This window comes from Pinus tabuliformis, chromosome 1_2 (genome assembly GCF_031772625.1).
Source record: "Pinus tabuliformis cultivar Carrire ecotype Pingquan chromosome 1_2, CPIR1, whole genome shotgun sequence".
Lineage (NCBI taxonomy): Eukaryota > Viridiplantae > Streptophyta > Pinopsida > Pinales > Pinaceae > Pinus > Pinus tabuliformis.
The window spans coordinates 840,866,295-840,878,657 of record NC_142298.1 but is presented as its reverse complement, the minus strand read 5'-3'; positions in this window follow the sequence as shown (position 1 = coordinate 840,878,657).

Here is a 12,363-nt window from a genome sequence, read left to right as displayed (position 1 = left end):
TCTTCTAGAAAAGTTCAACAATTCCAATTTAATAATCCTATCGGCCTCTCTTTGTACCTTTTGGGACAATTGCTAGTTTGTTGAATTGTGAAGAAAAAAATTTACATATACAAAAGTTATCTGGTAGTATGTCACTGCTTTTTTTTGTATTAGTAAATTTCTTGCATATAATTGTACATAAAATAATTATAAAATGTCTATTATTAATTGATTCTGACAAATCTATTATTTTACATTATTTTATTTTCTTTTTATTCATTTATTTCTTACCTTAATTTTATGGTCTTACTAATGCGTTTTTTCTTTTAATTTCATGGTTTTAGTATTGAATTTTTTTATTTTATGGTTTTGCGTTGTTTTTGTGGTTAACAAATAACAAATTGTTCTAAATAAACTTATGAATGTAGTTAGGTCATCAACATTTTTATACTAAACATTAATCATGTGTTTTCTCTAATTATATTTTGATAATTAGTCTAGATCCATCTTAACTCTCTAAAAAAATTGCATTTAAAGAGATTTGATCCCTTCTATTCCTTAATAGATTTGAAACTACCATAGATCTAAATAAATTTATAGAAGAAATAAAATAGAAAAACTAAAAAACAAAATAAAATTAAAAATTAAGTAACATTTATAATAAAATTAAGAGAAAAAATATAAAATATTTTAAATATAATTGATAATGAAATATGATTTAATAATCAAATTTTTCATTTTTATTATTTTTTCTTATTTCAATTCTATATTTAAAAACAAAAGTTTAACTTGCTTTTTTAGTTATATATATATATATATATAATTTTCTTATTTGATTATAAGTTTCAAAATTATATTGAATTTTATGTTATAATAAAATAATTGTAATTAAAAATAATTAAGATCGTTCATGTCTAAATCTCCATATTTATATCCCCACATTTTATAAATTAACATGATACTATAATATCAAATATCAATGTAAAGATTAGCCTGGTGATGGCATGAGCCCTTAAGGCCAACAATCTAATCTCCTTCCTCATTTATAACTTCAAACCTTCAAATCTTTCATGTGCTAAACCCGGTGCCAATTGTCTTTATGTGGCTCTTATTCAGACCATCTACATACCTCAAGGTTACTCAATTAAAACACATTTGAATATAAACAAAGAAAAAGGCAATCGTTGCACCAATGAATACCAAGGTTTGATAGTTGTGGGCTCGGAGTGATACATAGCAAAAGGAAATCGATCGTTATTTTAATGAGGTGGAAGAATTGCGACGGTTAAAAGTGTTTTGAATCTGGAAAAAAAAAATTTCAAAAATTTTTGTAGAGGCAATGCTTGAATTATGTTTTTGATGGTGGAAATAGATTCAGCACTATCAAAAACATCTAGGACCCCTAAAATTTTGAAGTTTAACAACTATAACTTGGATTTACAAAAATCCTTGCCGATTTTATCTAAATATGACCGGAATTTCCATAACTTTCCCAGCAACTCCTCCACCTCATTAGATTACACGATTATTTTCATGTCACTGCCACAATCCATTTGTTATTGGCAAAATCCTACTAAAATGTTCGCTCACTTATTGCTGAGTCTTTCTCTCACATTTTGACTTCAGTTGATGCTTACATTAAAGGATAGGAACATCATATTGAAACCATTAGTTCCCACCCCACATGAAAAGTGTAATGAAGTAGATTACATATCTACATTAATGGGTTTTTACTACACTTTTGCATTCACTAAAAATACATGTGCATTGGTAATCAATGGCCAGTTACATTTAATTCAGATAAATTTCTCAGGGACCAAATTTTCCCATCTAATAGTTGAACCACATTCTTGAGACCAAATCTCACACAAAACTATGTATATTGAAAGCTACTCCAAACACTTTCTCCGAGGACCAAATTTTCCCTAATAGGTAAACCACATTCTTGAGACCAAATCTCACACAAAACTATGTATATTGAAAGCTACTCCAAACACTATTTCTTCCGTTGAGAAGAAAAAAAAACCATAAAACCAAACAACAACCCTCATATAATCAGTAGCTCAGATATTGCACTGATAGGTACCCTACTGCACCCTGCATTCATTGTTTATCTCAAGAAACACTTACACAGACAATACCGATTTCAATACACAACCACATCTAGCGCCATCCAATTCAGAAATTACTCGGCAGTTCCTACCAACACATACGGTCATTGATATTATGTCGGTATTTAATTTCAAAAATAGAGATGAACAATACTATCGGTTCGGATATTAAATGTAAGTGGTGAAGTACAGTCAATAAGGGATTTTTTTTTATTTTTTTCCCATACAGATTTCATACATCCGGGAAAAATGTTTAAGTAGGAGATAATTTTGTTGGATAGAAATTTTGATAATTTAAAAATAAAAAATAAAATTGGGAGTGTTTAATGTTTTTTAATGATGTATCTAATACTTAAAATTCTGAAATTTGACTATTATTTCCAAAATTTTCAGTTAGTAAAAATTATAATTTTTTGAGAAAATAATCCTTGCTGAAAAATTATACTTATTTTTGAATTTATTAGCATATTGAGTTTATTTTTGTTTTTAAAAATGTAAAATAAAATGTTATAATTTAATTTTTAAAAATTTTGGCTTTTTATATTATGTTATTTAGCCAATTTTATTTAATAAAAATTTACAAAATCTAAATAATTATAATGTTTTTTCCAAAATAATAAATTTAATTATATATTAAAAATACATTTAAAATAATAAAAAATACAATTTTATTAAATATTGTATCATTAAATTTGAACCAGAAAAACCAAAACATAAAATAATCACATATTTCAATCTCACACCAATGTTATATCATTAAAAATACAAAATCATATTTACATAGATAGTGTTCCCTTTATGGAGTTGGCTGGGTAAACATTGCTCAACCCGACTAATCCCCAACTTCCATTTTCATCGTCCTTCGGGTAAAAAAATTGGCGCGTGGAAAAGTCATTACTAGGTCACCGTCCCTCTGCCTGGTATAGGGCTCAAATTTCCTAGAGCCCAGAAATGGACCTCTCCATGCACATGAAACTATCCGCCACTGGAACGTTGTTCACCATGTGTATTCCATGAGATCAATGCCCTAATAAACACGGCTTTCCGCCTCCCACCTGGGTTTGATTTCTCGATGCATGTTTCAGGCTGCTCTATAATTTATTGTTGATTTTTGCTGCTCCGCAGCATATTGTAACAATCTGTTTCTGTAAATATGTGTAAATTGCCAATTCAATCTCGCTTCTGTAAATATATGTAAATTATGAATTTAGCAGCTTCTTCTAAAAAACTCACCCCTTTAAAAAAAATGAAAACATACATTTCCAATACATCTAACCATAGTTACCAAATTCGGCCGAATCGGCCTGAAGAATTCGAAAATTCGGCAATTCGGTCCGATTCGGCCATTAATACGCTGAAGTTCGATTCGCACACATTACAGTCTCTCAAATTTATTTTTTAAATTTTTCTTTGATTTGTGTTTTTCAAGAAATCGTACTCCAATTTTTGTGCGTTAGTTTCGTCATGCAGTTGTAGAATATTGAACCGTTTAAACTTGATTCTTCCCGCTGGTCGAGGGATCCAGTTAGACAATACTTAAGATAGAAGGGACAAGGATGTTATTCCTGCTGGTAGAGGATCCAGTTAGACAATACTTAAGATAGAAGGGACAAGGATGTTATTCCTGCTGGTCGAGGGATCAAGTTAGACGATACTTAAGATAGAAGGAACAAGAATGTTATTGACGGTTTGCTCTGCAATACAGGTGTGATTAATGATTAAAAAATTCATAGTTTTATTTTTATCAAAGTTATTTTGATGTATTAGTAATTTTCACTTGTTATTAATTTTTATATTGTTTGTTAAAAATAAAAAAAAATTAAAAAATTATATAAAAACTAAATAAATAGTTGTCATATTAAATTTTCATTTTTACAATAAAATAATTTTTTTTTTCTTTTCTTTTCTTTTAATTTTTATTTTCACAATAATTTTTTTTGTCTATTTTTTTTAAATTTTAATTTCTTTCATATAATACTTTGACTAGTAAGTAATGAAAATGGAATTATTTATTCATAATAAAATTGGTTGTAATTTAGTTGTTTGTTTTTAAGAAATTTGTAAGGAAAATATATTATATGGTTTCTAAATCTTTTAAACAATTAGCAAAATAGCAAGATAATTCTAATTTGATGATTCTTGATGGTTCTAATTTGATGTTTTTTAATCTATATTTTATTCAATTAGTAATTAGGAAATTAGAAATTACAGGTTAGTTACTATCTTTTGATTGACCAAGAGGAGTTGTTTCTACTAATTTCAATATCTTATTCACTTCCATTTGAAAAATTAGGAAAACAAAAAGAATTCTAATTTGATGATTTTTTATCTATATTTTATTTTAGTAATTAGGAAATTGCCTAAATATTTATCATTAAAAACTACAACATTAGTTACTATTTTTTGATTGACCAACCAACAATTTTAAGGGTGTCCTTTTTTAATGTTAAAGAGTTTGTTCTGACCATTGTATTTTATTCACTTCCATTGAAAAGGAGTTGTTTCTACTAATTTCAACATCTCATTCACTTCCATTAAAGAGGAATTGTTTCTACTAATTTCAATGTCTAATTTTATTTGCAACTTTTATAATATAATTCACAATTGTTAATTTAGATTATTCAAAATTTAAGAAAAAATATTATTAATAATAGTGTAAGATGTATATTGCCGAATTTTTTCCGTATTGAATTTTAAAGAGTCCAATTTTTTTCGTTTCGAATCGAATTCGAATTCAAACTTGGTAACTATGCATCTAACCATGTTAGCAATTTAATATTATGTACGAAGTTCTGAACCACTCATCCTACTAAGCGAACAAAAAGTACAACCCAATATTCCATGACGATAAACTGAAGAAACAACAGAGTTTTATTATTCTTCTTCTTTGTAGCTAAGTTGTTCTACACGTATGGGAGCAAACCAAATCAAACAATCATGTAGAAATGTGAATTGATAGGTTCGTCAATGATAGCTAAGTTATGATTAAGCGATTTATTTGGATTTTTTTCCCTGTGAGACCACCGGAATTCTCAAAATTCCCAATATTTTAATTCCAGCTTTGTCTTTTCCTTTTTCTTTTTTGCCTGTGACACAACCCCTCAAAATGGCAGTTTTCAGAGTATAATGATCAGATTCCACTTGCCAAAAATAAGGCGATTCTCAAATTGGCGATTCTAAAAATTGCAGAATATGATGCTCAGATTCCAGTTGTGTTTGAAAAAAAATGGGCGATTTGATTAATCGTTAAACTACTTATCTCCATAATATAGACTTGAAATTTCGATAAATGTCACACGATCAAAGAATATGATGCTCAGTTCCAGTTGTGTTTAAAAAAATGGGCGATTTGATTAATCGTTAAACTACTTATCTCCATACTAAAGACTTGAAATTTTGATAAATATCACACGATGAATTAATTTAGTAGCGTATTTTTTTTCAAAGGGGGTTAGTCTTTAGAAGAAGTATTATATTAAGCTCAATATGTACAATATTTACAATGGTTACATTAATCATATTTATTTCTCCAAGATACAGCTGCTCCACAATTGACGACATTTGATCACTGGCGGGGTGCGAGGAAGCCGACAATCCCTACCGGCGAGCCATGCACTCGGGTGCAATTTAGCAGCGCATTTATAGCTGAAAATATCAACATTACGTTCAAATAAATCGATTTTTAACAAAAAAAATGATAGGCTAATTGTTAAAATAAGCTAATTACTTCAGCGTGAGGAGTTAGACTAAAGTTAGAGATGAGTCCCTAGTTGGAAAAGGCTAAATACCCTTTACCGGTTCATTGTAACAATCAAGTTTTGTGTGATCAATAGAAAAGTGAGTTGCTAGTTGGAAAAGGTTAAATACCCTTTACCAGGGTCATTGTAACAATCAAGTTTTGTGTGATCAATAGAAAAGTGTCAACTTATCTATTTTGGATGAAATTTATATTTTAGCTTTTTTGCCTTTCTAACAGAATAGAAAAGTGTGAACTTGTCTATTTTGGGTGAAATTTATATTTTAGCTTTTTGGCCTTTCTAACAGATCAGTATGGGAGATAAAGAAAGATTACAAGATTTGTTGTGCCTAAAAAACAAAGAAAAAAAAAGCCTATGATTTATTGCAAATTTATTTGTGGTGCCTAAAAAAGAGCCTATGAATTTCTTTTAATTTGTATCGCAAATTTGTAAAATTATTAAAAAACGTGCAAATTTCACACTTCATTAATGAAAAACCGTGCAATTTACATATCCCTTCAAATCTTCAAAATTTCGAATTAAGTGCATAATTTCTATGCTTTCTCAAGATCGTAGACCACTAATAAACGTCGTGGTCTTGACTAAATAAGAGTCAACACTTTTTTTTTGAAGGTTGAAAGTCACGAGGCATAGTGACGTGGTTTTTTTTTTTTTGTTTGAAGGTCACGAAGTTTTTGAAAGTCACGTGTGGGTTTTTTATAAAGTTTTTAAAAGGTTATACGATTTTTTAAAGTGTTTCATTAGTATGCGTTTTCACATGGTTTATATCTTCACGTGGCTTTTTCAAAGGAATTTTTTCAAAGGGGATATATATGATCATAAGTTATTTTAAGGAGGGATTATAAAAGGGTTTTTTATAAAGAATTTTTTATATATATTTTTTTAGATAAATTAATTTTAATATTTAAAAAATAATTAAGGGTATATTTATAAGGGATTTTTATAGAGATTTTGCCATGTTTATCAAAAGAGAAATTTAGGTTTTTTGTTAAGTCCCTATACTATTAGTGTAACCCCTTATTGTTATTAGTACAACCCACTTATTATATTGATGTACCCATGTAGTGCTCATATTGTTACTAATGTGCCCCATAGAAGCCCACTATTGTTATTATTGTGCCCTTACATTATTATTGTTATGTCGGCTCTGATTATGTTATGACCCCTTAGACTCCTATATATAGAAAGGAGGTATTTTCATTTGTATCATCCAAGAATTGCTCATTTATGTAATGTAAAGGAGGTTGCCCCCTCGAAGAAGCTGAATTCTAAGGCGTTGATATATCTTTTCTATCTTTTCTTGAGCTGGTTTCATAACATTTGGTATCAGAGCTTTGGATTCTAGGGTTTCGCTACTCCAAACAGGTCATCGTGGAATTTTCGCTATAACTTTGTTTTTATGACGTTTCAGAAGTCGCAAAAAAAACCCATTTGAGAAGAAATCGCGCTGAACCTTGGCTCCGAATTTCAGAGCTTTTTGCGCGATATTTGTGGAGATATGATCTGAGGAATTTGGTCTTTTTGCAGACTACTGAATTACATTCAAAACAGGTGACCTAGGGAAAAACGTCATAACTTTCTCTCTAAGCATTGGATTGAAATTTCATAAGAAGGTACAGATAGAGGACGGACTGTAGTTTCTTGTATATCTTTTTCAGAGCCAAAGGTCGAAAAATTAACACGTGGCACTTCATACAAGTTTGCTCTTTTGGAAAGGTTTATAATCAGGTCATCTTGGGAGATTGTGCATAACTCTTTTTTGGAGAATCCAATTTGGATCAGACTGGTGCCATTAGAAAGAGGACACAGAGGGCTACTACAGGTAGCAATTTCAAAACTTAAATATCCGCAAGTACAGAGTTACAGTCGTTTCAATTTCGAGGTCCTAAAATCAAGAAAAAGCAAGATGAGGAAGTTTGATGGCAAGGATCCGGTAAATTGGATACTTCAGATGGAGCAATATTTTGATCTACATGGTGTACCACTATTACAAAAGGTATGTATTGCATCTTCATATTTAGAACTAGATCAATTTTTATGATATAAAGGGCTTTGTTCTCGTAAAAAACTTGTTACGTGGTCAATTCTCACGAAGGAAATGATAGCACATTATGAGGATACAAAGGGCAACACCTTCTTTAGAGCAACACCACAACAATTGGAAAGAGTAAAAGGGATTTGTGACATATTTGAAAGTAAAATTATGGCAACAAGGAAGTCTACCCCTCACAACTATAAAGATGGACGTGTTGTTCCTCCTAGCCTTCCACAACCTACAAGGGTTACACCACAACAATTGGAAGAAAAAAGAGAAAAAGGGCTTTATTACAATTGTGATAGCAAATGCACTAAAGGTCATAAGTGTGTTGAGAAGAAATTATTTTACATAGAGTATGAAGAGGAGGAAGAAAAGGATCAAGAAACATCAAAAGAAGAGGATATATGCCAGGACCCGACCCCAGAGAAAGAAGAAATGAATCAGAACATATCTTGTAAACTATTGGCAAGAATGACCACTCCTCAAACTATCAAGATAGAAGGAAATATCAAGAAGAAAAAGGTGCAAGAAGTGAAAGATCACATCAAGAAAGAAGAAATGAATCCAACCATATCTTGTAATTCACTGGTCGGAATTACCACTCCTCAAACTAGCAAGACAGAAGGACATATCAAGAAGAAAAATGTTCAAGAAGTGAAAGATCACATCGAGCGTCAAGAAATGAATCCGACCATATCTTGTAAAGGATTGGAAGAAATTACCACTCCTCAAACTCTAAATATAGAAGGACATATCAAGAAGAAAAAGGTTCAAGCAGTGAAAGATCACATCGAGCATCAACAACAAGTTCTCCAACTTTTAAAGGATAGCGCCACTTCAGTGCAAAATCAAATGAAACAACATGTAGATCAACATCATAGTGAAAAATGTTTTGATGTAGGTGATTGGGTATTTTTACTGCTACATCTAAACCAAGCTATTTATGAGAAGGAAATGTTGGCAATACTACATGCACTTAAAAAATGGCGACCTTACCGAATGGGAAGACTCTTCAAGGATGAGGATGTGGAAGCATTGTTTTGTGCTATCTCTATTATCCAATCAGATTGGATAAAAAAAGCAAGGGATGAATGGAAGAAGGACAAAGAAGTATGGCCACTTATTCAAAAGTTGCAAAAGATCCCAATTCAAACAATATTGCCAGATATTGAAAAGGAAGGAAAAATCATATTGGAACCTGGAGCAGTCACAGAAACAAGAACCTGACAGCTACGAAATCGATCAATTTCAGAGTATCTCATCAAGTGGAAGAACTTACCCGCTGAAGATTCCACATGGGAGGACAAGAATTTTATACAGAAGCATCAAGAACTACTCAATCGTTGAGAACAACACCTTTTGAAGGAGAGGGGCATGTTAGGTCCCTATACTACTAGTGTAACCCCTTATTGTTATTAGTACAACCCACTTATTATATTGATGTACCCATGTAGTGCCCATATTGTTACTAATGTGCCCCATAGAAGCCCACTATTGTTATTATTGTGCCCTTACATTATTATTGTTATGTCGGCTCTGATTATGTTATGACCCCTTAGACTCCTATATATAGAAAGGAGGTCTTTTCATTTGTATCATCCAAGAATTGCTCATTTATGTAATGTAAAGGAGTTTGCCCCCTCGAAGAGGCTGAATTCTAAGGCGTTGATCTATATTTTCTAACTTTTCTTGAGCTGGTTTCATAACATTTTTTAAAGAGAAATTTTTGAAGAAAGATGGCTTTCTCAAATTTCTAGCTCAAGTTCCCATCATTTACAGGGAAGGATTATGATGCGTGGGTCATTGAGATGGAAACCACATTGCACGCTCATTATGTTTGGGGTTATGTCTAGTTTGGGTTTTCAGAACCTAAGAATGAAGCAAAAAAACAAGCTCTCACTAATGCAGAGAGGGAACAATAGAAGAAAGACAAGAAGAAGAATGCACAAACGTTGCATCTTATACAACAAGGAGTGGACCAAGCAGTGTTCCAGAAGATTATGATCACGTCTTCAACAAAGGAAGCATGTGAGACTTTTGCGACAAGCTATAAAGGTATGGATGGTCAAAGTCAATATTGTTAAGTTGCAGAATACCAGGAGAGATTTTGAAAGTCTGCAGATGAAGGAGATAGAGGACATCGATTCTTCCATGAATCGGGTCATGACTACTGTAAATCTATTAAAAATTTATGGTGAAGAAATTAAAAATCAAACAGTGGTTGAGAAGGTCCTTATATCTTTGTCTAGCAAATTTGATGTTGTGGTAGCAGCCATAGAAGAAGCCAACGATTTGGCATCATTAACAATTTATTAGTTGATGGGATCACTTCTATCACATGAGGCAAGGATAGACAGAAATAAGGATTCCACTTTAGGGACTGCTTTGAAAAGTTGGGTTTCTATTTCAAGAGACAGAGGTCGAGGCAAAAGTAGATCAAGAGGCAGAGGATGAGGCGGAAGATATGGCGGTCAGAGAGATGGTCGAGAAGAGCATGAACATGAAAGTGGAAGCAACTAAAAAAACTTAGCATTAGTCAAAGGTGAGATGTTGTTATTGCACTAAATTTGGTCACTATGCTCGTGATTGCAAGAAGAAGATAACTGATCAAGGGAACCAAAGAATAATGTCACTATAGAGAGTACTAAATCCATGTTCCTAGCTTGCCATGCCATGCATGAATCTTTTGATAGTGTGTGGCTATTAAATAGTGGTTGCAATAACCACATGATAGGCAACAAGAATTTGGTTACAAATTTGGATCAATCTGTGAAAAAAAAGATAAAGTTGGGGACTGACAAGACTGTGGATGTAGATAGCAAAGGAGTGGTCAACATTCTGACCAAGCAAGGGGAGCTGAAGAAAATATCAGATGTATATTATGTTCCTAGTCTCAAACATAATTTGTTAAGTGTCGATCAATTGACACAGAAAGGATACAGAGTTATCTTTCAAGGACAAGAGAGTGTTATATATGACAAGCCCCCAAGCAAGTAGTTGATAGCAAAGGTGCAGATGACGAGGAAAAAACTCTTTCCTCTAATTATGAAGTACAATGATCAGGTTAGTTATTTTACAGTTGCATGTTATAATGATTATTGGTTATGGTACTTTTGATTTGGACACTTGCACTTTTTTGGTAAAAGATCGTTGCAATAGAAACAAATGATTAGAGGATTACCTTCCATCAAAGAACCTGCTAGTACTTGTGAGTATTGCATCTTGGGAAAGCAACACCGTGAAAGTTTTCCAAAGGGAGTTGCATACCGAGCAAAGAAATCTCTTGAGCTAGTGCATACAGACTTGTGTGGACCTATGACATCACAGTCGATTCGTGGAAGTTGTTACTTCCTCACTTTCATTGATGCTTATAGTAGAAAGACTTGGGTTTACTTCTTGAAGCAGAAGTTTTAAACTTTTGCAGAGTTCAAGGAATTCAAAGCCTTAGCAGAAAACCAAAGTGATTGATAGATCAAGGTATTGAGGTCAGATCATGGTGGAGAATATGACTCAAAGGCATTCCATGATTACTGCAAACAACATGGAATCAGAAGACAATTTACAACTAGGTACACACTACAGTAGAATGGTGTAATAGAGAGAAAGAACAGGACAATTATGAACATGGTAAGAAGCATGTTGAAAGGAAAAAACTTGTCTAATAAGTATTGGGCAGAAGTAGTTACATGTGATATTTATGTGATCAATATATTTCCTACAAAGAGTGTGATGAAAAGAGTACCAGAACAAGCATGGTTAGGTATGTTTTGTGGCGTATCTCATGTAGCTTATGCACATGTCCCTAAAGAGCGAAGTGGAAAATTGGATGATAAAAGTGAAAAATGAATATTTACTTGTCATAGTGAGCAATCAAAATCTTACAAATTGTATAACCCTGCCACCAAGAAGACCATAATTAGCAGAGATGTTGTGTTCAAAGAAAAAGAGTCATGGAATGGTAGTATAGACAAAAAAGTTGATGCACAAGTGCCACTGATGGAACAAGATGATGTAGCATAAAAGGAGCAGCAAGAATCCGTGCAAGAATCACAGGTGAAGACACCAAACAGGGATACACCAACAAGGACTCCAAGATTTTCTAAGCAGCATGGATCTTCAAGCAGATCAATAGATTGAGGTTCTCCTAACAAAAAAATAGGTGATGAATCAAGCAATGGTAAGAGAAAGATGAGTAGTCTGAAATATATTTATGACAATTTGGATGTTAGTTCAATTTTTTCACTGTTGTCATTTCAACCTTCTTCGTTTGAAGAATAAATCAGAGATGAAAATTGGGTGCAAGCCATGGATGGAGAAATTGAAGCTATTAAAAAGAATGATTCATGGGATTTGATTGATTTACCAAAGGACAAAAATATCATTGGTGTGAAGTGGGTGTACAAGAAGAAGTTAAATGAGAGGGTGAAATTGACAAATTTAAAACATGACTTGTAGCAAAAGGATTCTCTAGCAATCA